A 26760-nucleotide genomic window follows, 5' to 3' on the forward strand; every position below is an offset into this window, starting at 1 on the left:
AAAGTTTACAACGGGGGCAACTAGACTCAGAGGTCATGGGTCTCGCCTAGTAATCTGACCACAGCATCCATGCACTGACCATCCGACCACACCGTCAGACCCTGTGCCCCTCTGCCCCTCCATGTGTCTGCCATCAGCACAGCAACCTTCCCTGACCACTGAAAACTACTAAAAAGGTAGCCGAACCTTTTGTTTGTTTGCTTTAAGAGGAAACAGAAACTCAGAAGGGCAATTCAAAATGTCACACACTTGGTGACCACAGACGCTCCTAAAACCCCGTCAGAACACCTGGACTCAATCTCAGTTGGTTCCGTCCAGGAAGTCATGGCACTGCTGTACCCTCTGGGCTTCGAGCACCTGCCTTTCTACATGGCTATATTTTTCTCTGCAGTGATGACAACTCTGACTTTTTGTTTGTGGTAGTTTGTCTGGTACTAGAAGGTTGGCTCCCAGGGCAGTGCCCTGGGCTGTTTCATTGTCATCTGACTCTCTAGCACCCACTGTTCACTAGTAAATAGGCACCAGTGAGGACCTGCAGAACGAGGGGGTTTCTAACACCCATGAGTCTGTGCTGTGCGCAGCTGCTTCAGTTGTGCCTGACTCTTTGTGACCCCACGGACTGTAGCCTGCCAGGCTCCTCTGTCCATGGGATTCTTCAGGCAAGAATACTGGAGTGGGTTGCCATGCTCTCCTCCAGGGGATCTTCCCAACCCTAGGATCGAACCCGTGTCTCCTGCCTCTCCTGCATTGCAGGCAGATTCTTTACTGATGAGTCACCGGGGAAACCCATCCATGAGTCTAACCTGCTGTAAATGCTGCTAAGTCACTTCAGTCATGTCCAACTCTGTGTGACCCCATAGACGGCAGCCCACCAGGCTCCCCCACCCCTGGGATTCTCCAGGCAAGAACACTGGAGTGGGTTGCCATTTCCTTCTCCAATGCATGAAAGTGAAAAGTAAAAGTGAAGTTGCTCAGTCGTGTCCGACCTCAGCGACCCCATGGACTGCAGCCTTCCAGGGTCCTTCGTCCATGGGATTTTCCAGGCAAGAGTACTGGAGTGGGGTGCCATTGCCTTCTCCGAACCAGCTGTAAATATTGAGGAGAAATTAGCTCAGGTCACCTCTTTTGGCTAACAAACTTACATCTTAACAGGGATTTCTCTACAGGACTTTAAAACAAAGAAGTGAATTCTGTGGTGAAAGCAGGTCATTTGAGGGTCAAGTGCTACGCAGAAGAGTTTCTGCATTCCTTAGGTCACCTCCTCAGGGACCACCTGTGCTATGAGGGGCAGCTAGATCTGAAGTCTGTGATGTAATTCAGTGATGATGCCCCTGGTGGACATTTCAGGGAGGAAAGAGAAGCCCTTCTGGAGGACCACTTGTTAAGACTGGGGAAATTGTGGTAGTAATTGTGGTGCATGGGCTTAGCTGTTCTGATGCATGTGGGATCTACCCCCACCAGGAATCAAACTTGTGTCTCCTGCACTGGCAGATGGATTCTTTACCTCTGAGCCACCAGGGAAGCCCAGAAAAATCTGGTTTTGTTTTTTTTAAAGCCTCGTGGAGGGCTGCACTACATTAAAAGCAGACAATTATAATGAAATTCAATAAAATCGATGTAATGAGTAAGGTCTGCATATATAATTTTTAACTGCTCTCTTTGGCATGAGGAAGGAGCACATAGATCAAATTATTTGTTAAAAACCCGTGCCCCCAGTCAAATTCCCCAATTAGTTTACTACTACAGTTAGGACCAAGGGACTTAGTGTCTCCTTGAAGTTTCCTTTGCTCAGTTCAGGAATTGAGGAAGGTCCTGTGTGTGCATGTGTGCGCCCTGGATGCCTGGGGGATGGGGGGGTGACTGAAACAGGACCCCTCTGTTTGCTTACTTATGTTACTCCTTCCCCACCCTGTCCTCCTCTTAGTGTTTGTTTCCAAATGAAATCATCTCCTCTTCGCCCGGACTTCATCAACCCCGAGGATTCAAAAGAGATGCAAGCGGCCCCGCCTCCTTATAAATATGCAACAGCGAGCGGCTGGGAGGAAGCACAAGAGGAAAGCCCTGCAAGAAATTCAACCTCTGTCGGCCTTTAACGGCTTCGGCCGCCCCCAGCCTCCACCACGCCCTGCACGGCCGGCGAACAATAGCGCAGCCCGGAGTCCCGGAGGCGTGCTGGCCTCGGCAGAGGAGTCCCTGTATGTTGGTCGCTCCGGAAACGTGGCGTCTGAACAGCCCTTCGGAGCCCGTCTGAACTCGGCCGGGAAAGTAGCAGCCGGACCGGTTCACCGTGTCCCGCTCAAACAGCCGAAGGTCCCCCCTTTGTCGTGCGAATGACGGGGACGCAGGTGTCCTTGCGGCGGCGCCCGCCGGGGCCAAGTTCCCCTTCTATTTCCCCGTGACCTCCTACCCACCCGAGCTCGGCGCGGGGTGGGCGATCCCGCCGGAGACCCCGCTGACGTGGAGGGATGCTGAGAAAGGTAAGCGGGTTTCTGCGCTGGCGGTCCCTCCGCCCTCTCTCTTGGGGAGGGGATCGCCAAGCAGCAGGTGGTTGAAATCCCGCGTCCGTGCACTCTCTCTAAAGCGAGGCTGAGAGTAGGCGAAGGAGCGGCGTGAGAGCGCGGCCGCAGCACTGGCCGAGCCGGAGGTTTGAGAAGTTGCCGCGGCCCCAGCAGGTGCAGCGCAAGCGCGGAGCTGTGCCTGGGAGGCTCGAGCACCACCCGGAGCCCGGGTTGCCGTGGCAGCGGGGGCGGGGCCCGGTCGCGGCATGCGTCGCCATGGTAGCGGGGGCGGGGTCGAACCGCGGCGTGCCCGGGTTGCCAGACGACGGAGGAACACCGGGAGGGGTTCGCTGCGTCTCGGAAGCTGCTCAGAGGACCAGCCACAAAGTCTGGTGTTTCTTTGACTCTCGGCTCTGAGGTAACTGCAGCCTATTGGCAGTGCTATTAGGTAATCAGGCTTCTAGGTTACCGCCTACTCAATGTTTTTATACTCTGGTTTTGAAAATAACTTGGATTGTGGTCAGAAGGAAGACGTGAAAAGATATCCTTTCTAAAGCAATAACAAAAAGAAGTATTTTTGTTTCTTCGTTTACCTGGATATCCCTTAATTACTATCACTTAAAAAAAACTAAATAGAGAACCTGATTTGGATTCGTGAAAACGAATGGACCTTCAGCCTTTTGGGCATATTAATAAAAATCTTTGCAAAAGTAAAGCACATACAATATTAAAATTCAGACAGTTGCATCTTAAAATATTTTAGAGAGACACGACTCTTTAAAAGTATGTGAGAGAATTAACTTCATTCGCCTCCCCCCACCCCGGGTATTTTCTCTTTTTTCCCTTAGAAAAAAAAGATTTATTTATTTATTTTATGTTTTGACTGCGCTGGGGCTTTTTTGCTGCCCAGGACGTTTCTCTAGTTGCTGCAAGCAGGGGCTACTCTCTAGTAGTGGTGCATGGGTTTCTCATTGCCATGGCTTCTCTTGCAGAGCAGAGGCTCTAGGCACGTGGTCTTCAGCAGTTGCGGCTCCTGGGCTCTAGAGCACAGGCTTAGGAGTTGTGGCCCACTGGCTTAGTTGCTCCAAGGTATGTGGGATCTTCCTGGACCAGGGATTAAGCCCATGTCCCTTGCATTGCAGGATGGATTCTTCACCACTGGGCCAGCAGGAAAGCCCCTCATTGGGTATTTTCTTACATGTAAATGTGCTGGATAATTTTGGCTTGTTATTTTAAAGATTGTTTTAGCTATGCACTACAGAAAAAGATGGGCAAAGAATTTGAATAACCTTTTCCAGAGCAGTGACTGACAGCTACAGGAGGACTTGCACCTACTCTCTTTTCCTTTTATCCTCTGATAGCTAAGAGGGGTTTTGTGTGTGGGTTTTTTTTGGGCATTTTTCATCTGTTTCTCCAGATTTAAATTGTTTGCCAAAGACATGGATCTGCTACCAGTACTTAAGATGTATTCCACACACCAGGCTCTTTCTTTCTCTGCCTCCTTTTAAAACTTATCTATGTGTTATTTAGTTATTCGTGTATTCATTCATCAGACATGGGTTGGGGTTCTAATCCATGCTGCGTATCTTGCTGGACTTGAGAGAAAAGGAGTGAGTGGTGAGAGGGACAAAGTTGAATTAGAAAAACTCACCGTTTAGGGAGAGGCGAAGGCTGTTAAGTGATCAGAATCCACTATGATACTTTCTCACTTAGAAATCCATTCAGAATGGCCTCAGTTGCTGATAGGAGGTGGTGCCCTGACCATGCTTGCCCTCTCAAGACAAAGGTACCCATTGAGAATATGAGGTAGGTGATGCTCAGAAAAGTACAGTGATTTTCCCAAGGACTTACAGTCAGTAAGTTGTTAAGTCAGGATCTAAATTCAAACATGGTTGCTATGACATCCTGATTCTGAAGCATTAAACCATTTGACCCAATGTCCCTACAAACAAAATTATCTTTGAAGTTTGTGAATTTCCACACACACACAAAAGAAACCTATGTAATTTTCTTTTTGGTTGAACTGTTTCTAAAGCAAGGTATTTGAAAAATCAGATATCAATTTCATTTTTGAAGAAGGTATGGTTTTCCTACTGGACTGTTGCTGTCATCAGTAATCTTTTGTTTTTGAGGGGTTCCTAAGAAATTAATAAGAAAATTAAGATCTGGTTATTAAAATCATGTTTTAAGGATATTGGAGGTACTTGTGTATTAAAGAGTTCTATAGTACAAACTGTTACAGATTAGACTTCTTTAAAGCAAAATATATACTTAGTTATCATTCATGCTTTTATTATCTTTCCTGATTTTAAATCTTTCCAATCAGATTTGTTAATCTTTCCTGGGATTGTCTTTAGATGGGTGATAATTGGAAATTGCCTTTTGAAAAGTTGTCCTAGAAAGTTCAGGTTTGTACCTGGCTTGACCTGCAGTTAGATTTGGCTACTTACACCCCATCACAGCCCTGAAAACCACTGTAAAATAATTTTATAAGTGTTTTTACAGTTAAAATATTATTTTCCTGAACAGATTGCAGAAACCAGATCTTTTGTGTCTTTAGAATCCTCCTCTTAATACCAAGTGCAACACTCTTCATAATTATTAACTGGTGGGAGAAACAAAAAACTTTATCAGATCAATGAGATATAGAGTAGAAATAATCCTTTAAAATATGAATATTCAGAGTCATAGAAATTCTAATTTTTTTTCATGCCATCACACTCTAAAATTCTAGGTAGTACCTACTTTGCAGATAGAAATTTTTATCCAATTAATTAACTATGCTGTCACTTCAGTCGTGTCTGACTCTGTGCGACCCCATAGACGGCAGCCCACCAGGCTCCTCCGTCCCTGGGATTCTCCAGGCAAGAACACTGGAGTGGGTTACCATTTCCTTCTCCAATGCATGAAAGTGAAAAGTGAAAGTGAAGTCGCTCAGTCATGTCTGACTCTTAGCGACCCCATGGACTGCAGCCTACAAGGCTCCTCTGTCCATGGGATTTTCCAGGCAAGAGTATTGGAGTGGGGTGCCATTGCTATAGATGATGGCAAAAGGTAAGAAAAGAATTAACAAGAATTATTTTCCAGTGTATTATCTTAATTGAACCTCACAACAACCATGCAAATGTAGGGGAGGAAAACTTTTTCCTCTATCCTTCTGGGTTCTTTGTCTAGTCTAACTGAATTGACATAAGAAGGATTAACAGGAGAAAACAAATTTAGTTATATATGTAGAAGAGCCCCAAAGATGTGAGACCCAAGGACAAGTCTAGGAGCTGAGGCTTCTGTAACATCCTGAGCTGAGGAATGGAATGGGGGCCTGAGGCTTCCATGGGCAAGGGGTCATTGCCAGGACAGAGGAAACAGATGTTTGGTAAGTTTGGTAGTTGCTCTGCCATAGATCAGTCATTCAGATAAAAGTTCTCTCTGTAATAACCCTCTCTCTGAGTCAGGCCTCAGTCTAAATTCCTGTAGGAAGTTGCATGCATGCTAAGTTGCTTCAGTCATGTCTGACTCTTTGAGACCCTATGGATTGTAGCGTGCCAGGCTCCTCTGTCTATGGGATTCTCCAGGCAATAATACTGGAGTGAGTAGCCATTTCCTTCTCCAGAATATCTTTATCAACTCAAGGATTGAACCCAGGTCTCTTAAGTCTTCTGCTTTGGCAGGCGGGTTGTTTACCACTGAACCGCCATATGCATTCACACTGTTGTGTGACCATCACTACCCTCCATCCACAGGACTCCCTGTGGCATTGTTTGTCATCATCTGCAAGAGGATCTGTGGATTCTTTACCACTAGCACCAGGTGAGGGGGACGTCAAAAGCACCTCCTGAGTCTTTTGGGGCCTTATTGTCTTCAGCGCAAAACAATCCATGTGCCAAAGTGGCACATTTGGGGAGAGTTGTCCTCAACTCCTTCACAGGAATTTGCATCACCATTTTCAATCGATGAGAAACCAGAAACTCAGAGAAGCTGAGTGACTTGGTCAGAGTCACACAGAAAGGGAGAGTCACATCTTCTGATGAGGTCAAGTGATTCTGCATGATGTCCTTGCAAAGCAGACACACCCATGAGCTTTGGGGACCAAGCCTGAGCCTCTCAACAGACCCAATTAGGCTGCATGCAAAATCCTTTGTTTCCCTGTCACCACCCCCAGGCTCCTCCTCTATCTGGGAAGAAGGGGAGGGAACCCTTTTTTAAAAGACAAGAAAGAAGCAGAAAGAAGGAAGGAGGAGATGGAGCCAGGCTCAGTGGAGCAAAAGAAAATAAGAGTTAGGGAAAGAGTGAAATGAAGTCTATGAAAGAAGGAGCCCGAGTTTAGAACTGGTAGCGACTTAGCAGCAGCAGCGAGGAGACCCAAAGAGAGAGGTGTGCTGGTCTACTGGGCTTCTGTAATGGAGTGTCCTGGACTGGCCGACTTAGACCACATGTCACAGCTGTGGCGGCTGGCAGTCAGCAAGGCTGGTTTTTGCCGAGAACTCACCCCTAGGCTGAACAGTGCTGCCTCTTGTCTGTGCTCTGAGTGTGTGTCTCTGTTCTAATCTCTTCTCCTTATAACACCTGTCATATTGGCTTAGGGCCCACCCATTTGGGCCTTCCCAGGGGGCTCAGTGGGTAAACAACCCTCCTGCCAATGCAGGAGACTCAGGTTCGATCCCTAAGTCAAGAAGATCCCCGAAGAAGGAAATGGCAACCCACTCCAGTGTTCGTGCATGGAGAATTCCATGGACAGAGTAAGCCTGACCGTGGGGCCGCAAAGAACTGGACATGACTCAAGCTGACTTAGCACACCACCCATCTGACCTTATTTTACCCTAATTGCCTCTTTGCAGGTCCCATCTCCAAATACAGTCACATTCAGAGGTCCTAGGGTTTAGGACTTCAACAATATGAATTTTAAGGGAGCTCATTTTATCCCATAATAGAGACTAAGGAAAGTGAACTTGGTCTATGACTCTGAAGACCAGACCTATTTCAATTGCTGTATGCTTCCCATTAGTTTTCTCTCCCAGCACCAATCAATGTTTGGGTGTGTTGTGGCAATTTCTCACATCAGTATATTCCTCTGGAAAGAAAGAGATTCAGAACTGAGTTCTTCTGTAATTAGCCTGCTACATAGTTTATTTTTATTCTCGCCTCTGCAGGGCCAGCTTCCAGCCTTGTCACATTTTGACAGGGCAGACGAAGCTGATCATGACCCCATGTTTCCTACTAGGTGAGATGTGGCTGCCTTTTGGAGCTGTGGACTGGTTTGAGTCACATGCACTGCCTGTGAAGCATGATAAATCCTATACACACGATGTCACAGTACTGAAGGACAGGGAAGCATAGGATTTACAACCCTCAGAGCCATGAAGATAAACACCAGGGCAGCCTGCCATCTGCATGGCATTTTCCATGCTTATTTCTAACAAGATATGCTCGGTGTTGTGTTTTAGGCTCTGGAAGGTGGCCAGAAGAATCTGAAAGCTTTCTCTGAGGCACTGAACAACTTACAAGGTTATAACTGGAATGCTTGCAAAGGCTCAAATTATTAAAATGCTGTGGTCAGAGTATCCAGGTCCAGAGGGAAGCCTGCAATGCTGTGGCCAGTGCTGGCCCATGGGTGGACCCCACAGGACCTGCCTCAGGGGGGCAGGAATCCAGGCAAGGTTTCAAGATGGCCCAAGAAAGTTCCAGAATTTCCTGCAACAGAGATTTCAACATTCACCAATTGTCAGGCTTTCAAAGGACTTTTGTCTGTCTCTTTGATATCCTTCCTATTCTGCCTTCGGAAAAGGTAGAGTGTGGCTGTCCACTTTTTTGCCTAGAATAGCTGGTCATTTGCTAAAAGAGTCTTAGTATTAATAGCTCATTTCTTTGCTCTTTTTGGTAAATTGAATGCGACCTCTGTCTGTTATAAGAATCTGTTGCTGGCACAGTCCCAGGGAAGCTGCCCTAGACTGTCCTAAGTTGTGTGTTGTTATTTATGTCTTTCGGGCTTCCCGGGTAGCTCAAATGGTAAAGAATCTGCCTGCAATGCGGGAGACCCAAGTTTGATCCCTGGGTCTGAAGATCCCCTGGAGGAGGGCATGGCAACCCACTCCAATATTCTTGCCTGGAGAATCCCATGGACAGAGGAGCCGGACTATAGTCCATGGGGTTGCAAAGAGTCGGACGCTTTTATGTCTTTATGGCACTGTCCTGAGTTGTGATTTTTGACAGCTGTTGTATTTACTTCCAATTGTGAGACCGCGGACTCTGATACGAAATGTCCTTACTGGAGAATGTATATCCCTTATGCTTGGAGAAGCATTTCCAGGAATACCAGCAGCTTTCCAAATGAGCTCTTTGGATGGGATCCAGCAGCTTCCATGATGGGTGGGTTCAGAAACAGGCTTGTGTGGACCAGCTATTTTTATCCCAGCCAAAAAAGAAGGCCTCCTTCTCAGAGCAAAGTGTACTTCATTAGTGAGTGGCTGGATGCCAGCGCCTGGAGTTTGAAAAGTCAGCCTTGGAAGTTAGTGCAAGTTCCTGAAGGGCAGAGCTGTGTGTTTCCCCTTCTGATCCGAGCCAGACGTTTCTTCTTGGTCAGTTGTGCAAATCGGCTGGCACAGGTCCAGAAAGTGGGTTGGTCTGTTCAACGGCTACTTTTAGAACACTTTTAATTAAAACCCCCCTCAGAGGCACTCCCCTCAAGTTAGGAGGAAAGATGCCAACACGGATGCATGAAGAGCGAGGAGAAACTCCTGTTCATGGCTGGTTGTGACTCCCCAGGTTTTGCCCTGGTGAAGTACCCCTCATTCCTGCAGCTAGTTGAGAAGGTCATGACCTTGAAGGGGCCTGAAGGTTCCCAGGATTTCATCGAGTATTCATGAGTGACTCACGGTCTTCTTAGGCTGCAGGATGTGAGAAGACAGGTCATGGGCTTCCTCCTCAAGCAGCTAATACTCTAGTTCAGGCTAAACAGACATGAAAAATAAGAAAGCACAATCAAAGGTCCTGTCGTGCACCCAAACATAGGTGTGCACGTGCTGAGTTGCTTTAGTCGTGTCCAGCTCTTTGTGACCCCATGAACTGTAGCCCATCAGGCTCCTCTGTCCATGGGATTCTCCAGGCAAGAATACTGGAGTGGGTTGCCATTTCCTCCTCCAGGGGATCTTCCTGACCCAGGGATTGAACCTGAGTCTCTTAGGTCCTCTGCATTGGCAGGTGGATTCTTTCCCTCTGAGCCACCTGGGAACCAAGCAATAACAGCTGCTCAAGGGGTTCTTGGCCAGAGAACTGCATCCCCTTTCTCAGCATGGCTTCCCAGATGTGAGCCCCTTCAAGTACCCATCACCCCAGCCTCCTAACCTGTTCCTTTCCTGCTTTTCCACTGAGGATGCTCAAGAAATCCTAGATTGGACATGTTTACACCAAAGGGGACCTGGCCACAGCATTTGAAGCCTTTAAGCTTCTGGGACTCCATCAGGATTTGAAGGAAAAACAGGAGGGACAGGGCTGAAGGAGCAGAAGAGAGAGCTATTTCTACTCTCTCCTCACTGACAGAGTTCACAAATCCTTGGAAAGCCATTAAAAAGGCCCCCTGAGTGTTCATTTCAAGGGCAGAAGAATATGTAGGTGGAGAAGGCAATGGCAGCCCACTCCAGCGCTCTTGCCTGGAAAATCCCATGGACGGAGGAGCCTGGTGGGCTGCAGTCCATGGGGTCACTGCGGGTCAGACATGACTGAGAGACTTCACTTTCACTTTTCACTTTCATGCATTGGAGAAGGAAATGGCAACCCACTCCAGTGTTCTTGCCTGGAGAATCCCAGGGACAGGGGAGCCTGGTGGGCTACCGTCTATGGGGTCGCACAGAGTCAGACATGACTGAAGTGACTTAGCAGCAGCAGCAGCAGAATATGTAGGCAACATAAAAACAGGAGGCTGTTTGGATGGCCACAGCAGGGCAGAGAGGAGAAAAGTCCTTGTCCAAACCCAAGATGGTGACAAGATAGGGCACCGGCAATTGACTCTTACCAGGAGATAGAGGGAAAGAAAAACACATGTTGCTGGGAGGCCAGCTCTGGGATACAGGCATGTCCCCTGGGGTTATGGCCCTGGAAGCCCATACTCCCCACGACTGAACTCCCCACTCCTCACCCACGGGGGCCCAGCACCCCTGTATGATGCTCAGCAGAGATTTGCAGCTGGCAGGGAAAGCTGGGTCTCTGATTCCATTGTTCCTGACGCTTCAAGTCTGTGCAGTCGATTCTGCTGTAGGGAGTTGGGTTGTTTTATTGTTTTTCATCGCACTGGGTCTTTGTTGCTGCGTGGGCTTTGGCCTTTCTCTAATTGCGGTGAGTGGGAGCTACTCTTCGTTGCGGTGCACGGGCTTCTCGCTGTGGTAGCATCTCTTGTTGTGGAGCAAGGGCTCTGGGCACTCAGGCTCCAGTAGTTAGGATGTGCAGCGCTAGAGCACAGGCTCAGAGGTTGTGGCACCCAGGCTGAGTGACTCCATGGCACGTGGGATCTTCCCAGACCACGGGTCGAACCCACGTCCCCTGCATTGCCAGGTGGATTCTTCATACACTGTGCCACCAGGGAGTCCCAGGTGTTAGGGTTGCAGTGGACTTTTAGCAAAAACTGCTTCCTGTGCTTGTGCTAGGTAGTGGGGGCTGGCCCAGGATCTGTTCTGTCATCCTATTTGTAAAGAAAATGTATTCTGAACCTGAAGCAGGTGAAATGTATTTTTGAGCATCAAGCCTTTGTGATGTGAAGATCAGGGCAGCTGAGAATTTTATTTGGAGAGCCAAGGCATAGAGGAACGAGTATTAGAGGAAGATGGGGAGACCTGGGTGAACGTGTCATCTCTAACACAAATTAACATATTTTAGCAAGCGAAGTTCCCAGAGATCTTTTTTTATCTGTTAAGAAGAGGGACTTGATTAGATGATTTCTGAAGTCTCATTGTGTTCTGGAATTCTGCTCTTTCTAAAAGGCAGCCTAAAACGGAATGTGTCACCTCTAAGAACCCTATATGCTTGTCAAGTACCCATCAGTGAGTCTCCTGGTGGCCCCATGAGACCGTCGTAGTCAATAATGGTCTTACCTCCCTGAATCCACACATAACGCTGAGAAAGTCTCACCAGGACAGATGTAGAGGTGAGAATTAGTTTTCCTTATTCTTTTGGTTCATGCCTTGTAAGAATAAAATTGTCTCCGGATGCTCTTGGCTTCCATGTCTTGGCTGTGAGATCTCAGCCTTGAAAAACCATCAGGCCATGGAGACTGTTTCTGTGGTTATTACGTTCCATCTCAAGGAGAGCATCTCGGGATGTTTCCCCAGCTCAAGTGCCTGGCATTTCCATTATTGGAAACGTGGAAGGCTCTCCTTGCCCACTGAATTACAGCAAACACAAAGGGAAGCACAATTTTAATCATTTCACAGAGTAGGGAATTTTGAAAAGTTTCGGTATTTTGAATTTATACTTTAAATGAACAGGAGGACTGAACTAAATGGAAACTAATTGAATCTGCCTAGTGAATATAGCGGAGAAGGTGATGGAACCCCACTCCAGTACTCTTGCCTGGAAAATCCCATGGAACGAGGAGCCTGGTAGGCTGCAGTCCATGGGGTTGCGAAGAGTCGGACACGACTGAGCGACTTCACTTTCCCTTTTCACTTTCACGCATTGGAGAAGGCAATGGCAACCCACTCCAGTGTTCTTGCCTGGAGGATCCCAGGGATGGGGGAACCTGGTGGGCTGCCGTCTATGGGGTCAGACAGAGTCGGACACAACCGAAGCAACTTAGCAGCAGCAGCAGCAGTGAATATAGGTCTCTCAGTTTATGAAATTTATCATCTTGGAATATTGTTTATCGGGTTTCTTTGTAATGGCTGTGTCTCTATTTAGGTAGTAAGCGTGGTGTTTTAGAAATTTTTTTTCCCTTTCTAATTATATATTTATTGATTTTGAAAGGAAAAAAAGAAATACACACATTTTTTGAAAGCTTCCAATTAGCCAAATTTTAGGAAAAATGCATATTTTGATCTGTAGTTAAGTAAGAATGTTTTGGCTTATAAGCTGAGTGTACCCATAGCATCAGCATGAGACGTATGTACAGTTTTCTGCTTGAAAACATTTCTGCCTAAGATCCAAGCAGTGGGCTTTTATTTCTTTTCCCTGTATCAGGGGAAAGGAATTCTAACTCAACACTTAGACAACTAATTCCATCTCACCAGTGTTACAACCAGATAGGAGAAATAGCAAAACTTCTGACTGTGTTGGTTATAATTTTGAGAAATGTGTTGGGATACACTTAATTCCTAGTATAAAAACATATCATTTTTTTTATAAAGAAAGGGAAATGAATGAGCACTGCCTACGAACCAGACTTTCACTATAGAAAGTACATGGTATTTGGAGCTGTTGTCATTTTTGTGTTGGGGTTATTAAGGTGAAGCACAGAGAAGTTACGTCACCTGTCAGAGGACACGCTGACTGAATGGCAGAGCCGGTGTCCAACCTCACGGGGGAAAAGGGAAATTTTTTTCCTGTCTAGATCTTGAATACGTATGTAACCTGAAAACAAGAAATCACACTGCCTCTGAGATACACACACTTTTTGTGGGATAAAAGACAACTGGAATGTTGTGAAAATCAGCAGTTCCCCTGATTATGGGCATATATTTTTTGGAGTAAAGTTGAAACACTTGTAACATTAAATATTGTATTAATCACTATTAGCTCTGGGAATCTGCCCAAACAAATCATTCTTCCAACACTGTTTGTCTTCAGCCAACTCAGGCAGCCACTGAATGAGGCATTTTCCCCCCCTAAAAGACATGATTTGACCAGTAATAATTTGGTTATGCAATTAAATGTTGACAAATTGGGAGGTGAAACCCTGAATTTGGAAAGTTTGATATTTTGATGAGCTAAAGTATAAACAGTTTTCTTGCCCATTATAAATAACAGCTGTACAAATTTTAATTTCAAATTGGCCAATCTTCAAAGCTACACTGCAAGCCATACGTTAAGATATGAGGATAACAAGCAAGAAAAATTAAAATGCCATCAACAGTGAGAATCTGTTTAAAAAGGAAAGAAAAAGAAGGGCAAATTCCTTTAGACAATGACCTAAGACTTTTTTTTTCCTGTTAAAAAATCAGAAAAGTGAAAGAATTTTCAAAGAATGTTAATGAATGATAGTTTCTTGTAAAAACTATACTTTTTAGTGGAACTTTAAATTTGGAAGCTTAGGAGTCAATAGCCTCTTTTATATTAAAAATCTGGTGTTCCTGATAGTTTAATTGCTGCTGCTAAGTCACTTCAGTCGTGTCTGACTCTGTGCAACCCCATAGACGGCAGCCCACCAGGCTCCCCTGTCCCTGGGATTCTCCAGGCAAGAACACTGGAGTGGGTTGCCATTTCCTTCTCCAATGCATGAAAGTGAAAAGTGAAATTGAAATCGCTCAGTCGTGTCTGATTCTTCGCGACCCCTTGGACTGCAGCCTACCAGGCTCCTCCACCCATGGGATTTTCCAGGCAAGAGTACTGGAGTGGGGTGCCATCGCCTTCTCCGGTTTAATTGCTAATTGAACATAAAGATATAGTCAAATAGTTTACTAAAGAATCTATCTGTAATAAGCTGATTGTTTAAACATGGATTATCATAGTGGGAAAGATGAAGTTTTTAGGAAAGCAAGAAAAAACTATTGAAAGACTTTGAAAGTGTATTAATTAAAAATTTTTGTTTTAATTTTTAAAATATGAATTTTATATAATTTATTTACATGCTACAAAGTTAGAGGATATGAAACAACATTTACTGAAAAGTAATCTCCTCTCTCCTGCAGCCTTTCACCCCACTAACCTTTCTGGGTCACCCAGCTGCACCCCTGGGAATGGCTGGTATTGCCAGTTTTTCCATATGCTTCAGAAAAAGTCTGCACCTATATAACAAAGTATATTTTCTTCTAGTCTCCTCTATTTTTACACAAGAGATGAGATGGTATACATAGTATTCTGGATCTTTTATTTTTACTAAATTATATATTTCAGAGGTGATATTAATATATTATACTTGAAATATGATGATATATTTGATATATGAAGATATATTAATGATATATTTCATATTAGTACATAAGAACACTCTTTCATTCTTTTATTTTTACTGTGGTAAAATATACACAACATGAAATTTTCCATTTTCAAGTGTACAATCCTGTGGCGCTACGTACATTCACCTTGTTACGCAGCCATCAGCACCATTTATCCCTAGAACTTTTCATCATTCCAGCTGAAGCGCCATCCCCATTAAATACTAACTCCCTCTCCCCCGGCCCCTGGTTAAGCCCATTCAGCTTTCTGTCTCTAAGAATTTGACTATTCCAGCTATCTGAAAATAAGTTGTTGTTGTTTAGTTGCCAAGTCATGTCCAGCTGTTTGCAATCCCATGGACTGTAGCCCACCAGGCTCCTCTGTCCATGGGATTTCCCAGACAAGAATACTGGAGTGGGATGTCATTTCCTTTTCCAGGGGATCTTCCCAACCCAGGGATCAAAGCTTGTTTCCTGCCTGGCAGGTGTATTCTTTACCACTGAGCCACCTGGGAGGCCCTCTGAAAGTAAGCAGAATCATACAAATGGTATGATTTAGCGTAATATCCTTAAGATTTATCCATATTGTAGCATATATCAGAATGTCATTTCATTTTAATGGCTGAATAATAGTCCATTGTATGTATATACTGCATTGGTTTTATCCATTCGTCTGTTGATGGACTTTTGTGTTGGTTCCACCTTTTTAATTCTTTTTAATAGTTATTTAGTATTCTGTTTTATGGTGGCATAGTGTATAAACCAGCTCCCCAGTGATGAGGATCAGGTTATTTCCGTATTTCAGTGAATAATTGTGAACTTGGATCATTTGACCCCTGCCTTAGGCTATCCAGTAAACAAACTTCTTGAAATAGATTTGCTAAAACAAAGTGTTACAGGCATCATAAAGTTTCAGCTATTACCAGCTTGTCCTCTGTGGATGAAGTCCCCACTTGCACCCACCCCAGAGACCACCTGCTTCCCGCCCCCTCACTAAAATGGCATCACCAAACTCCTCATTTTTGCGTGTCTCATGGAGAACGCTATCTCGGTACAGCTGTGATGGCCTTTTCTCATGTCTAGAATAAATGCTGAGTGTTTTGGGGCCTTTGCATTTTCTTTCACTGGGACCATCTTCATTTCCTTTGTTCATGTCTCAGTTGGGCTGTTGAGTTTTTCCTCCCCCTTCTCTATATTGGCTATTGTTGGAAATTTGCTTTGGTTTGGCATCCTTTCCACAGCCTGTGGGAGGCTTTTGGAAATGCTGTGAACAGGAACTTTGTCTAAGAACAGTGAGACCTGCTCTTCAACAGTGACCAAATGCTGGCTCCGTGACAACAGGTTTATTAAGGGGACAGACTTTAGGAGGTGGGAGCTGTAGGAAGCTTTATTGAAGAGTTGTACCAAGATAGCATTTTCCATGAGACACGCAAAGATGAGGAGTTTGGTGATGCCGTTTTAGTGAGGGGGCGGGAAGCAGGTGGACTCTGGGGTGGGTGCAAGTGGGGGCTACATCCACAGAGGACAAGTTGGTAATAGCTGAAACTTTATGATGCCTGTAACATTTCATTTTAGCAAATCCATTCCAAGAAGTTTGTTTACTGGATAGCCTAATGCAGGGGTCAAATGATCCAAGTTCACAGTTTTTCAGAAGAAAGTATATCTATTCTCACAATGTGCTTTAATGTTATTTAGGACTTACTCATCTTTCAAAAGTGGGTGTACTAACACTAGATGATGTATAACTCAGGATGTACTAAAAAATAACCAGAAAATACCAGGCTTTCACGCTTGAGAGTGCAAGGAGATCAAACCAGTCAATCCTAAAGGAAATCAACCCTGAATATGTTGGTGATGGGCAGGGAAGTCTGGCGTGCTGCAGTCCATGGGGCCTCAGAGTCAGACACAACTGAGTGATTGAACTGAAATGAACTGATTCACTGGAAGGATTGATGCTGAAGCTGAAGCTCCAATACTTTGGCCGCCTGATGCAAAGAGCTGACTCATTGGAAAAGACCCCGATGCTGGGAAAGATTGAGGGCAGAGGAAGGGGACAACAGAGGATGAGAGGGTTGGATGGCATCACCGACCCCAGTGGACATGAATTTGAGCAAACTCTGGAAGATAGTGAAGGGCAGGGAAGCCTAGTGTGCTGCAGTCAATGGGGTTGCAAAGAGTCAGATACAACTGAGTGAACAGCAGCAACAAAGTAGGCCTTCACACCTGTGCACAGACCAGGGAAAGGTGTTGGCAGGGGTGGTTACAGGTGTGATGAGGCCTGAAAAGAATACAACTGGGGGGAAGCAGTTTCAGAAAAAGAAAGCAAAGTAACCTGTGACCAGATTGCCAGTACCCCTCATAGGCCTGGGGAGGGCCCTACAGCCCCAGATTCCATGGCCTCTTGGCACCTGGGACTCTGGAGTGCAGGCTGCACAGGCTGGGTCTCAGGGTCACAGCCATGTTGACACCAGGGACCCGGGAGCACATCCAGGGAGTCAGGTGACAGCTAGAGGTCTCAGTGCAAGCCCTGACATTTCTCCAACAGCATCCGCACAGGCGAGAATGAATGGCTCCTTTAGTTACAGGCCTGTCCGTCAGACCCCCGCCCCAGGTGATGTCTCAGCACACATCACCTTGTGCTCCAGGCACCCTGCCTCATGCCGCCCACAAAGAAGCCTAAAGTCAGCAGTGACCCTGACATCAAAGACACAGTGCATCGTCTATGCCTGTAATCTCCAAAGTGGGAGTGGGAATACTCCTCTTAGGTGGGCAGAAAGTGTCAGAACGTGTGTACACACACAGGTACACGTAAATGTACATATTTGTATGTCCATAGATGTGCGTATTCATGTATGTCAGAGTGTTGTTGTTTAGTTGCTACGTCCTGTCTGACTTTTTGTGACCCCATGGACATCAGCACACCAGGCTTCCCTGTCCTTCACTATCTCTGGAGTTTACTCAAACTCATGTCCATTGAATCAGTGATGTTATCTAACCCTCTCATCCTCTGTTGGCCCCCTTCTCCTCCTACCTTCAATCTTTCCCAGCATCAGGCTCTTTTCCAGTGAACTGGCTCTTTGCATCAGGTGGCCCAAGTGTTGGAGCTTCAGCTTCAGCATCAGTCCTTCCAATGAATATTCAGGGGTGATTTCCTTTAGGATTGACTGGTTTGATCGCCTTACTGTCCAAGGGACTCTCAGAATGTATCAAAAAGTATATATCTCCTCATCTACTAGAAGCTTAATATAATTTATAAGTGAATAAATAAATGTGTATAGGGACGTGTAGAATTTTAATAGTTTTCCTTATTGGGATGTGTCATTGGAAAGATGTGTGACCATTTATCCTGACAGGCAATGCCCTGAAAGTAAAAATGACAACATAGCCCTTAGGATTTTATGTGCAGACATGTCAAAAAAAGAGACTTGGAGACAGGCAGACACTGTCTGAGCAGGGCTGTGCGGTGATGAACGCCACGTGCCCGTTTGCCCACAAGGTGCCCAGACACCTGGTTAACATTATTCTGGGTGTTTCTGGGATGGAATTTCTAGATGAGATGAGTTTCTCATTTGAGGTGGTGGACTTAGTAAGGCAGATGACCCTCCGAATACGGGGGCCTCATCCGGGCTCCCAGAGGCCTGAGCAGACAGCAGGGCCGAGTGAGGAGAGCCCACCCCTCTGTCATCCAGCTGGACGGCTCTGCTCTCACCCGTGGACTCAGACTAGAGCTTGACCTTCAGGCCTCTGGGCCTCCAGCCTCCAGACTCACGCTGCAGCTCTTGGACTCATCAGCCTTTGTGGTGTGTGAAGCAACCCTTATAACATGTCCCTTTTCAGCATCTCTGCAGGTCCCCGACTCACAGCTACTGGGCCCTCTGTCATCTCAGGCTGGGCCTTAGTCCCACCTGCCTGCACACCATGTAGGGAGCTTTGAAAATAGCAGTGCTTGGGTTCCTCAGTCAGAGACTCTGATTTTTAAATTACTAATTGGTTATTTATAGCTGTGCTGTGTCTTTGTTGCTTGTCTCTAGTTGTGGCGAGCAGGGGTTGCTCTCTAGGTGCAGTGGGCAGGCTTCTCTTATTGTGGAGTGCAGGTTCTAGGCCCAGGGGCTTAACAGTTGTGGCACTCAGGCTTAGCTGCTCGGCATCACGCAGGATCTTCCTGGGTCAGGGATCGAACCTGTGTCTCCTGCACTGGCAAATTCTTTACCGTGGAGCCAGCCAGGGAAGCCCAGAGACTAGTCTAATTGGCATTTTTCCAGAAGTGCCGCAAGTGGTTCTGGTTGAGAATAACTGATGCAAATTCTAAATGTCCTACGTGTCAAAAACCTCATCTGTTGACTCGAAGACAGTACCGCCATCTCAGGGATGGCCTCAGGTCAGCCAAGCTCACAGGATGGAAGGGGACACTGGCCGTCTGGCCGTGCAGTCTCCTGCCGGACGCTGACGCAGGGGGACGAGCTGGTTCTGTGGGGTGGCGTGGCTCTGTGAGCCTGCAGGCGGGAGGAAGGGGCTGAGGGGTCAGGTGGGGCCATGGTCAGGGACTGGACCTCCTGATGCTGCCGCGTGGTGTGGCCTCAGTTTACTCCTCTGTAGAATGGAGGCGCTTAAAGACAGACCTACGTCCTGCAGCTGTTGAGAAGACTCGGTTGACACATAAAAGGCGTTTAGAGTGATAGTGTACTGTCACCTTCACAGGTTCCCAGCGGTGTTATTGTCCCTGAGATGTGTGGCCCCCTCCTCATACCCACGCGCCTGCCCCCAGTGTGCGTTCATGCCATGCTTGCCTTTTCGCCCAGCACACTCTGGCTGGTTCCATATTGTCCATGTTGGCTGAGTCCCTTATCTGTTGTGCTCGGGTTCTCCAGGCCTGGGGTCTGTCATATACTTAAGGCCGTGTTGGATGCCTCCGCTCTGAACCAGTCTGTGTTCATTTTAAAGTGTAATTTTCAGGGGCATCTTTGGTCATATTTCTATCTGGGATGTCTCTTTTTCACTCGTGTCGTGTGCTGACCCCCCACGACGGTGTTGTCACCTGTGCCTTCAGGAAAGACGGGAAGCACCAGAAACGGTGTGGCTTGAAAACATCAACGATGGAGCTGCTGCACGAACGGTGAAAGGATCCAGCTCCGTGCAGGTCCTGAACATATCCCGCCCTCCAGCGTGGCCCACGAGGACCCTCAGGATCCCATGCCTGACGCTGTGTACCTGCAGGTCAGAGTTCGTGGCCTCGCACAGGAGGACAGAGCATCCTGGGGTCTGCTCAGTGACATTTCCTGTCAAGGCAGCAGTCTTATGAATGGTTTTAGCAGATCTGCTGCTAGCGAGTCCGTGACCGTGTCGGTGGTGCTCACCTGCTGCTGTGTTTAAGTGTGTTGTGCACGGAGTTGGACGTATGCCCTCATCAGCACACTGATGCCAACAAGACCCTCCTGCAAATAAGAGGCAATGCCCCCACCTCAGGAAGCCCCTCCCAGATGCCACACGCTTGGTGCCGGCTTCTGCTGATGACACCCCCAGCCAGGGGAGGGAATCAACTGTACATCGAGCATCCCCCCGCCCACAGCAGACCACCCACATTACGTTCTTGGACCACAGATTCAAACCCATGAGGCTGAGACAAGTAAGAATTTATCCAGGAAGCATATCTTTTGGTGAGAGGGACAGAAACCAGCTGGAATCCCTTCCGAGGGGTCCAAGGCACTTTCCCATAGAACCCCCCACCCCCCACTCAGCCCAGCCCTGCTCGCAGCAGCCTGGGATTAGGGTGAGTGGTTCCATCAGAACAGCAGATTTAGCTCAGAAACTAAGTTCACTTACTCTGTTCAAGTACTAGCTATTTGAGGGGTGAGAGAGATTTCTCTGAAGTTGGGGAGGTAGTAGATATGTTTCACGATTTTTCAATCTCTTTTTTTTTTTGATGATGTCAGCATTTAATGGTAAAAAGAAATTCTGCTCTTGGACAGCTTGTGTAAGTGCTCACATTGCAACATTGGTTTAATTCTTACATTTTTATGTTTAACCAATCTGGATGCTCATATGAAACTTTGCTCCTAAAGGAAATGCATGTGCTCTGAGGTGAGAGTCAGGGCTCGTTTTGGACAGGGTGAGAAGTGCTTGGTGTCTTAGACCAACAGAACACCCACCTAGTGCCTGGACTGAGGGGTCCTAGGCGGGGGGTGAGGCTGAAGCAGGAGAGAGAGTATTTACAATTATGAAGTGAAAACAAGTTGAAGGATGCTTGTGGACTATGTGATGGTTGGTGAAGAGATGCAGTTACAGAGCTGTCCTGCCGGGTGAAGGAATTTGTCTTTGGCTCACTCTTGAAGCAGGAGCGCGGGGGTGGGGAAGGTTTGAGTTCATCAAATTGTCGCAAATAGTCACAGTGAAAAACAGCTGGTAAATGTCACGAAAAGCGGCTGAGGACACAGCGTTTAGAAGGGCATTTCCCAAGGACTGCACATTCTTTCAGATTTGTCAACAGACCATCAAAGTTGCCTACGAGACACAAGAAGTAACAGCCTTGGCATTTTTGTCAATGGAGGAGTGGGTTCCTTGCTGTGCACACAGTGGCATAACTGACATTTCTTTCCTCCTTAATAAAGACTTCCACTCCCTTGACCTTTCAATTTGACCTTCTAAACCACAGTACAGTATGTCTTGCATAATTATCACCTGTTCCAATATGCAGTCACCATACTCAGACTCACTTCTGAATAGGAGAAACATTAAAAAATAAATGAAAAAACACATAACACATCTGCGTGACAGCATCCGTAAAAAAAGAACCGATACAGGTAAGAGACTTTGTTCAGAGCAGGGAGCAGCCGTAGGTCTGCGACATTCCATGGGTTTTCCATTGAAACACAGAGTATTCAGTCTGTGAGTAACTATCTGAAATTCTATTAAGTGAGGGGTTGGTAATGAATGTGTTACAGTGTATTCGAGAGATGTGGAGGGTCTGTTAAATATTAGCATTATTTCCCAGCTAACAAGTAAGGTGTTTGCTTGCCATTTACTTATTGTGTGAAATAGCCCTTTGTATTTCTTATTCCCCAAGTAAAGTGGACAGCAGCTTGTGGAAAGCTTTAACCAAGCTCAACAATGCAAAACTTAGAAAGTTCAGCTTGAGATTGCATTTATATGTCAGAAATCCAAAAAGGTCTATCCATTAATAGCTACTGCTGACGACTAAGGTACAGCTTATCAGCTCAGAGATCACTGGCTTGTTTGAAGTTCAAACAGGATTATTAATTAGAGCACCATCGACCTTTCCTGAAATGTAAATTTACTATTTGCAACTGACCTGAAATAAAGAGGCTGTTTTTTCTCCTATAGTCTGCAATGTAATGTCTTCTCTTTGAATTTTAAACTGTTTGTGTTTGTGGAAAAATTACATTATGGCATTTGGGTTCCAAAGTTTTGCATGTTATGTGAATGGATAACCAGAAATCTTTGTATCTTACTTCAAAATCACCTGGCATACACTCAGATGAAAAGAAATATGATGAACTATTAAAAGGTACTCGGTCTGTTTTATGAGGATGTTTTCAGTGTTCAGGATGAAGGTGAATGCCAGGCCCCGACCCAGCCCCTGATTGGGAGGATATCAGAGGTGTGAGGTCACAGCTTGGGTGGTAGTGAGGGAAAGTCAGTGTGTTTCTAAAGAAGAGGGAGCCTGAAGGTTTATGACTTTTATGAAAGAGAAATGCAATATGTATTTATATAACTGTATAATCACTACAAATTTGATAGCAGTAGAACCAGTTATAATGTCTACATGTTTTTTGTTGTTTTGTTTTTTGATAAGCACATCATTAAGAAATGTATTATTGAGCCATATCAAACACTGTAAATGTCATGTGCTAAATGGTCATCAAACGTGTAAGACAGTGGGTTTCCTTTTTTCCCCTTGTACATCCTTCACAATTAGAATAACATTAATGAAAATTTTGCCTCTGAGGTTATATTTTATTTCAAAGTAAAATGCTATAGAAGCATTTCTTAAAGTGTGATGTTTGGATGTAATTGCTGGGCCCCCTGGCAGTTTAGAGGTTCTATGCAACCATGGGAATTCAGGGGGAAAGACCCAGCGAGGGCAGGGGTTCAGGATGGCCACCCCTCTCTTCCAGGAGCCCCTCTTTGGAATCCTCGGGCCAACTGGGGGTTTGTCCATGACAGGATTCAGACTCTCTGCCTTTCTTGAAGCTTCTGCCCTCCTGGTGTGAGGTAGACTCCAGCCTCCCTGCTAGGAAGCCTCCCGCAGAGTACAGAGCCCCCAGCAGCCAGAGTTGCTGGAATGAAGAAAGCCCCACTACAGACACAGTGACCTGAGGGATTTGGATCTCAGTGGGAGCTGTACTGTGGGTTTAACGTTTAGGATGTTACTTTGTTCTTTGTTTTAAATTGTTCCACGTCTTATAACAAATAATAGAACAATTGGTACCAGGAATAACTTTCTTGGTTTTGTCCTTCTAGATTGGCTCATTTATTTTCATTCCTCAAGAGGAGTAAGGAACAGACAGCATGCCCCTGAGGAGAGTCCAGTCACAAGTGTCATAGTGATTTAGACCCATGCTAAAGCCTTGACTCCGGCTGCCAATCTCTTAAGTGACCTGGCCCCTGCCCACCTCTCGGGTTCATCTCACCTCCCTCTCAGGTGAAATCACACTGGCCCTTCTGCTGTTTGAGCACTCCAGGCTCTACTGCCCCAGGCCTTTCTCTTCTCATTGCCTGGAAAACTCTTCCTATAGATAGATTCTTGGCTTATTCCTTTGCTTTAATCACTTGAAACAAAGGGCTTCTCATCGCAGTGGAGGTGCTGGACCAAGCTGGATAGAAGAGCATGTTCCATCTATCCCCAAGGGGTGTCTCTATGCCTTCCCTCTGCTCTGTTTTTCTTCTTAGCACTTACTCTTATACTGCACGTTTATTTTTTATTTATTTCCCCCACCTCAATAAAACCCCAGACTGTAGGCTCCAAGGGAACATGCTTACTTTTTTAAATTAGTCTCCTCCAGCCTCCAAGACAACCCCGGTTAAGCTAATGCTCAATATATGCCGTATTTGCTGAATCAATTAAATGCATGGTTGTAAGTTTAACCAGTTAAAATGGTTAAAAGTATTTCATCTGAATAAAGCTTCTCTTGGAAATTAAAACCGAAAAGATAATAAATAAATAGTTCCATTTCCAACTTGAGCATTTGTTTGTCTTGTTAGAATGCTTGAGCTTTTAACTTCTCTGCAGTTGATATTATTCCAAAGTAGGAAAGAGGTAACAGCAGAAACCTATTTGTATTCTCACTGAATTCCCAGATTTATTCACTCCCATGCACTGAAAAAGTCTGAAAACTTTTGCTTTCTAACATCAATCGAATATTTTATGACCACTTAAGTGAAACTATATTAATATATTTTTAAAGCAAGTTTACAGTTGTTTGAGATGGAAATCACTGACCTAAATTTCAGATAACTGCTTATGTTTATTCCTGGCCTAAAAATGACACTTTCATGCCAAACAAAATTTACCACTCAGTGGTAATCTCAAAATTGAAGGTTTTAATAACCTCAAAACTGAAATTGATTGAGAATCACTTCAAATCCAAGTTTGAAAAATAAACGGAAATGCTGGCTTGACTCAACCTCTCATGGCCAGCAAACCCAGTTTCCTCCATGGCCACCAGAGGGAGCTGTTGAACCTTTAATGAAACGCTTGAACTTCAACAAACCAGGTAAACCTGTCAGGTAACCTGACCTTCAAAATGTAATGCGATGTATTGAATAAGCAGTGACATAGTTTTTGATTCCTATTAAAACAAAATGTATGCATATAACTGATAGATATTTCAGTTAAATTCAATGAATACTTTTAAGCTCTTATTTACAAGGCACTCTATTTTAAAAGGGGATATAGAGAACTCAAATGTTTCATAAATGTGTGTATGTTTGTGTGTATGTACATTTGTATTACAAATGAGCTGTAGAACATGATCTATAAGAACTGTTAAAAAAAAAAAAAAGTGCTATGGAGTTTCAGAACAGAGATGGCACCCAGAAAGGCAAGGTGAAGGAGGTGGCTTTTAAGAATGGCCTGGGGGTGGGGTGGGGGCAGGGGGGCTTCTAGGGTGTGACAGAGGGAGATGGGAAATAGTCTAAGCGCAGAGAACCGTGTGAGTGTGGAGAACGCCGAAGAATCTGGCTTGCTTAAAAGCATAGGTCACATGAAGGTGATGATGAGACTATCAGGCAGAAAAGGTACGTGGGCCTGTGTTGTGATGACCCATACATGCTGGAAGACTTGTCTGTTACTGCTTTGAATGTCAAAGTGTGGCCAGGTGAACCCTTGGCCGGGGCTTGCAGAACACTGGTGGGAAGCATGTCCTTTGTTACCTGGGGTGTCCCCTAGTGGGTCTCAAGCCCATAGTATGACCCAGTAGTGTTTAAAGGTCAGTGGGGCTGAATTTAGGCAAAATGTTTGCGTTCCCTGTTCCTAGGCATTATTCATCAAATATCGACTGAGCACATGCTAGGCTTAGGTTCTTAGCAAATCTTTATATTTCTTAGTCATAGTTTTATGAACTCAATGAAGCAAAAGTTTACTTTTTTAGAATTTAAAATGTAGTTGAAGGTGATCTTTTAAAATTGATTAGTAGTTAGATGCTTTGATTGTCTTTACTAAGACGATGACGACTCTTCATAGTACTTTGAGAGGCTTTGAAAATCTGTGACCAGAATGTTTTTCCATTTGATGAACACATGCAGAATCAGAAACTTTCCTGGAATTAAACTCAAGTGAAAATGTATAGTATGGGCTTTTATATAAAAGGAACAGGACAATAGCTTCAAAAAACAGGTGGAGATGGTTCAAACAGACTTCGGTCTTCAATAAAGGCTGCTCTTTAGAACAGAGGGACATTTTCCTTCTAACTGCTTTTTAGCAACCAGACTGCGTATCCATTTTTACTAAAGCATTTCCTGGTGTTGTACTTAATCCCAGAAGCTATGTATGTGCATCTTTTTTCTCCTATGGATGAAGATTTGAGTTGTTTCCAGTCTTAACTGTTGCAGACACCCTTCTGTGGACATTCTGTTCATGTCTCCCAGAATCTGAGTACAAGATTTCTAGAGCATCCATTTAGGAGTTACTGGATTATACTGGAGTTGTTATTCAGCTGTAACAAATAATCTTAAACTCTTTCCCAAGATGTTTGTACTAATTCATACTTAAAACCAGAAGTAGCTACCGCCGAAGTTCGGTGTTCTCAGTTTGCAAATTTCTGCAGTTTAGTAGTTTTAAAATGGTACCTCATCATGATTTGGATTTTCCTTTTGTGACTTCTAAGGAAGTCGAGCATCCTTTTGCATAATTATTAGCCATTTACCTTTCTTTTCAGTAGAATATCTGATCATATATTTTGTCCTTTTTAAAAAAATTGGCTTGCTTGTTCTTCATATGTTTTGGATACTAATTCTCTATTATGTAAATCCTAAATATCTTCTCCCCAGTGTATGAGTTGACATTTCAACTGTTTTTACAGTATCTTGAGGAACGGAAGTTCTTAATGCATTCAGTCTTCTTCTTTTTATGATTAGTACTCCTTGTGAGTCTCCTCGCCTATCCCAAAGTCAGGGTCTCCTATGTAGATTCTTCTAGAAGTATGATGTTCTGTACCCTTCACATCCAGGGCACAGGAATGATCATTAATGTTTGTTTCTGGTGTGGGTGGGGAGGAAGAGCTTCTCTCCCAGCTCCCACATCCACTTTCAATATTAGTTACTGATTCTGTTTCTTTTCTCTGATCTAGGTTGGGTAAAGTGGAATTATCTTATCCTTTAATATTTCATAAGACTGGTTATAAAACTGTGTATAGAAATTGGTTACAAAACTACTGTTTCTTTTATAGGAAGATTTTAAGCAACTGATTCGTCTGCTTTCATTGTTATGGGTGTTGTTTCTTCTTAAGTCAAATTTCCACTCTTTCTTCTAGGAATGCGTACCTTTTGTTTGCGTTTTCAAATACGTAGCCCAAAAAATTGATTGTAGGTTAGTCTTATCTTTCAGATCTGTGTTGTTACTGTCGTATCACTTCACCCCTGATATTTTTGTTTTCCCTTTCTTCTTTTGGTTAACCTTGCTAGAGATTTATTAACTTTATTAATAAAATTTTCAAAAAAGCAGCTTTTGACTT

This window comes from Capricornis sumatraensis, chromosome 12 (assembly GCF_032405125.1).
Source record: "Capricornis sumatraensis isolate serow.1 chromosome 12, serow.2, whole genome shotgun sequence".
NCBI classification, from domain to species: Eukaryota; Metazoa; Chordata; class Mammalia; order Artiodactyla; family Bovidae; genus Capricornis; species Capricornis sumatraensis.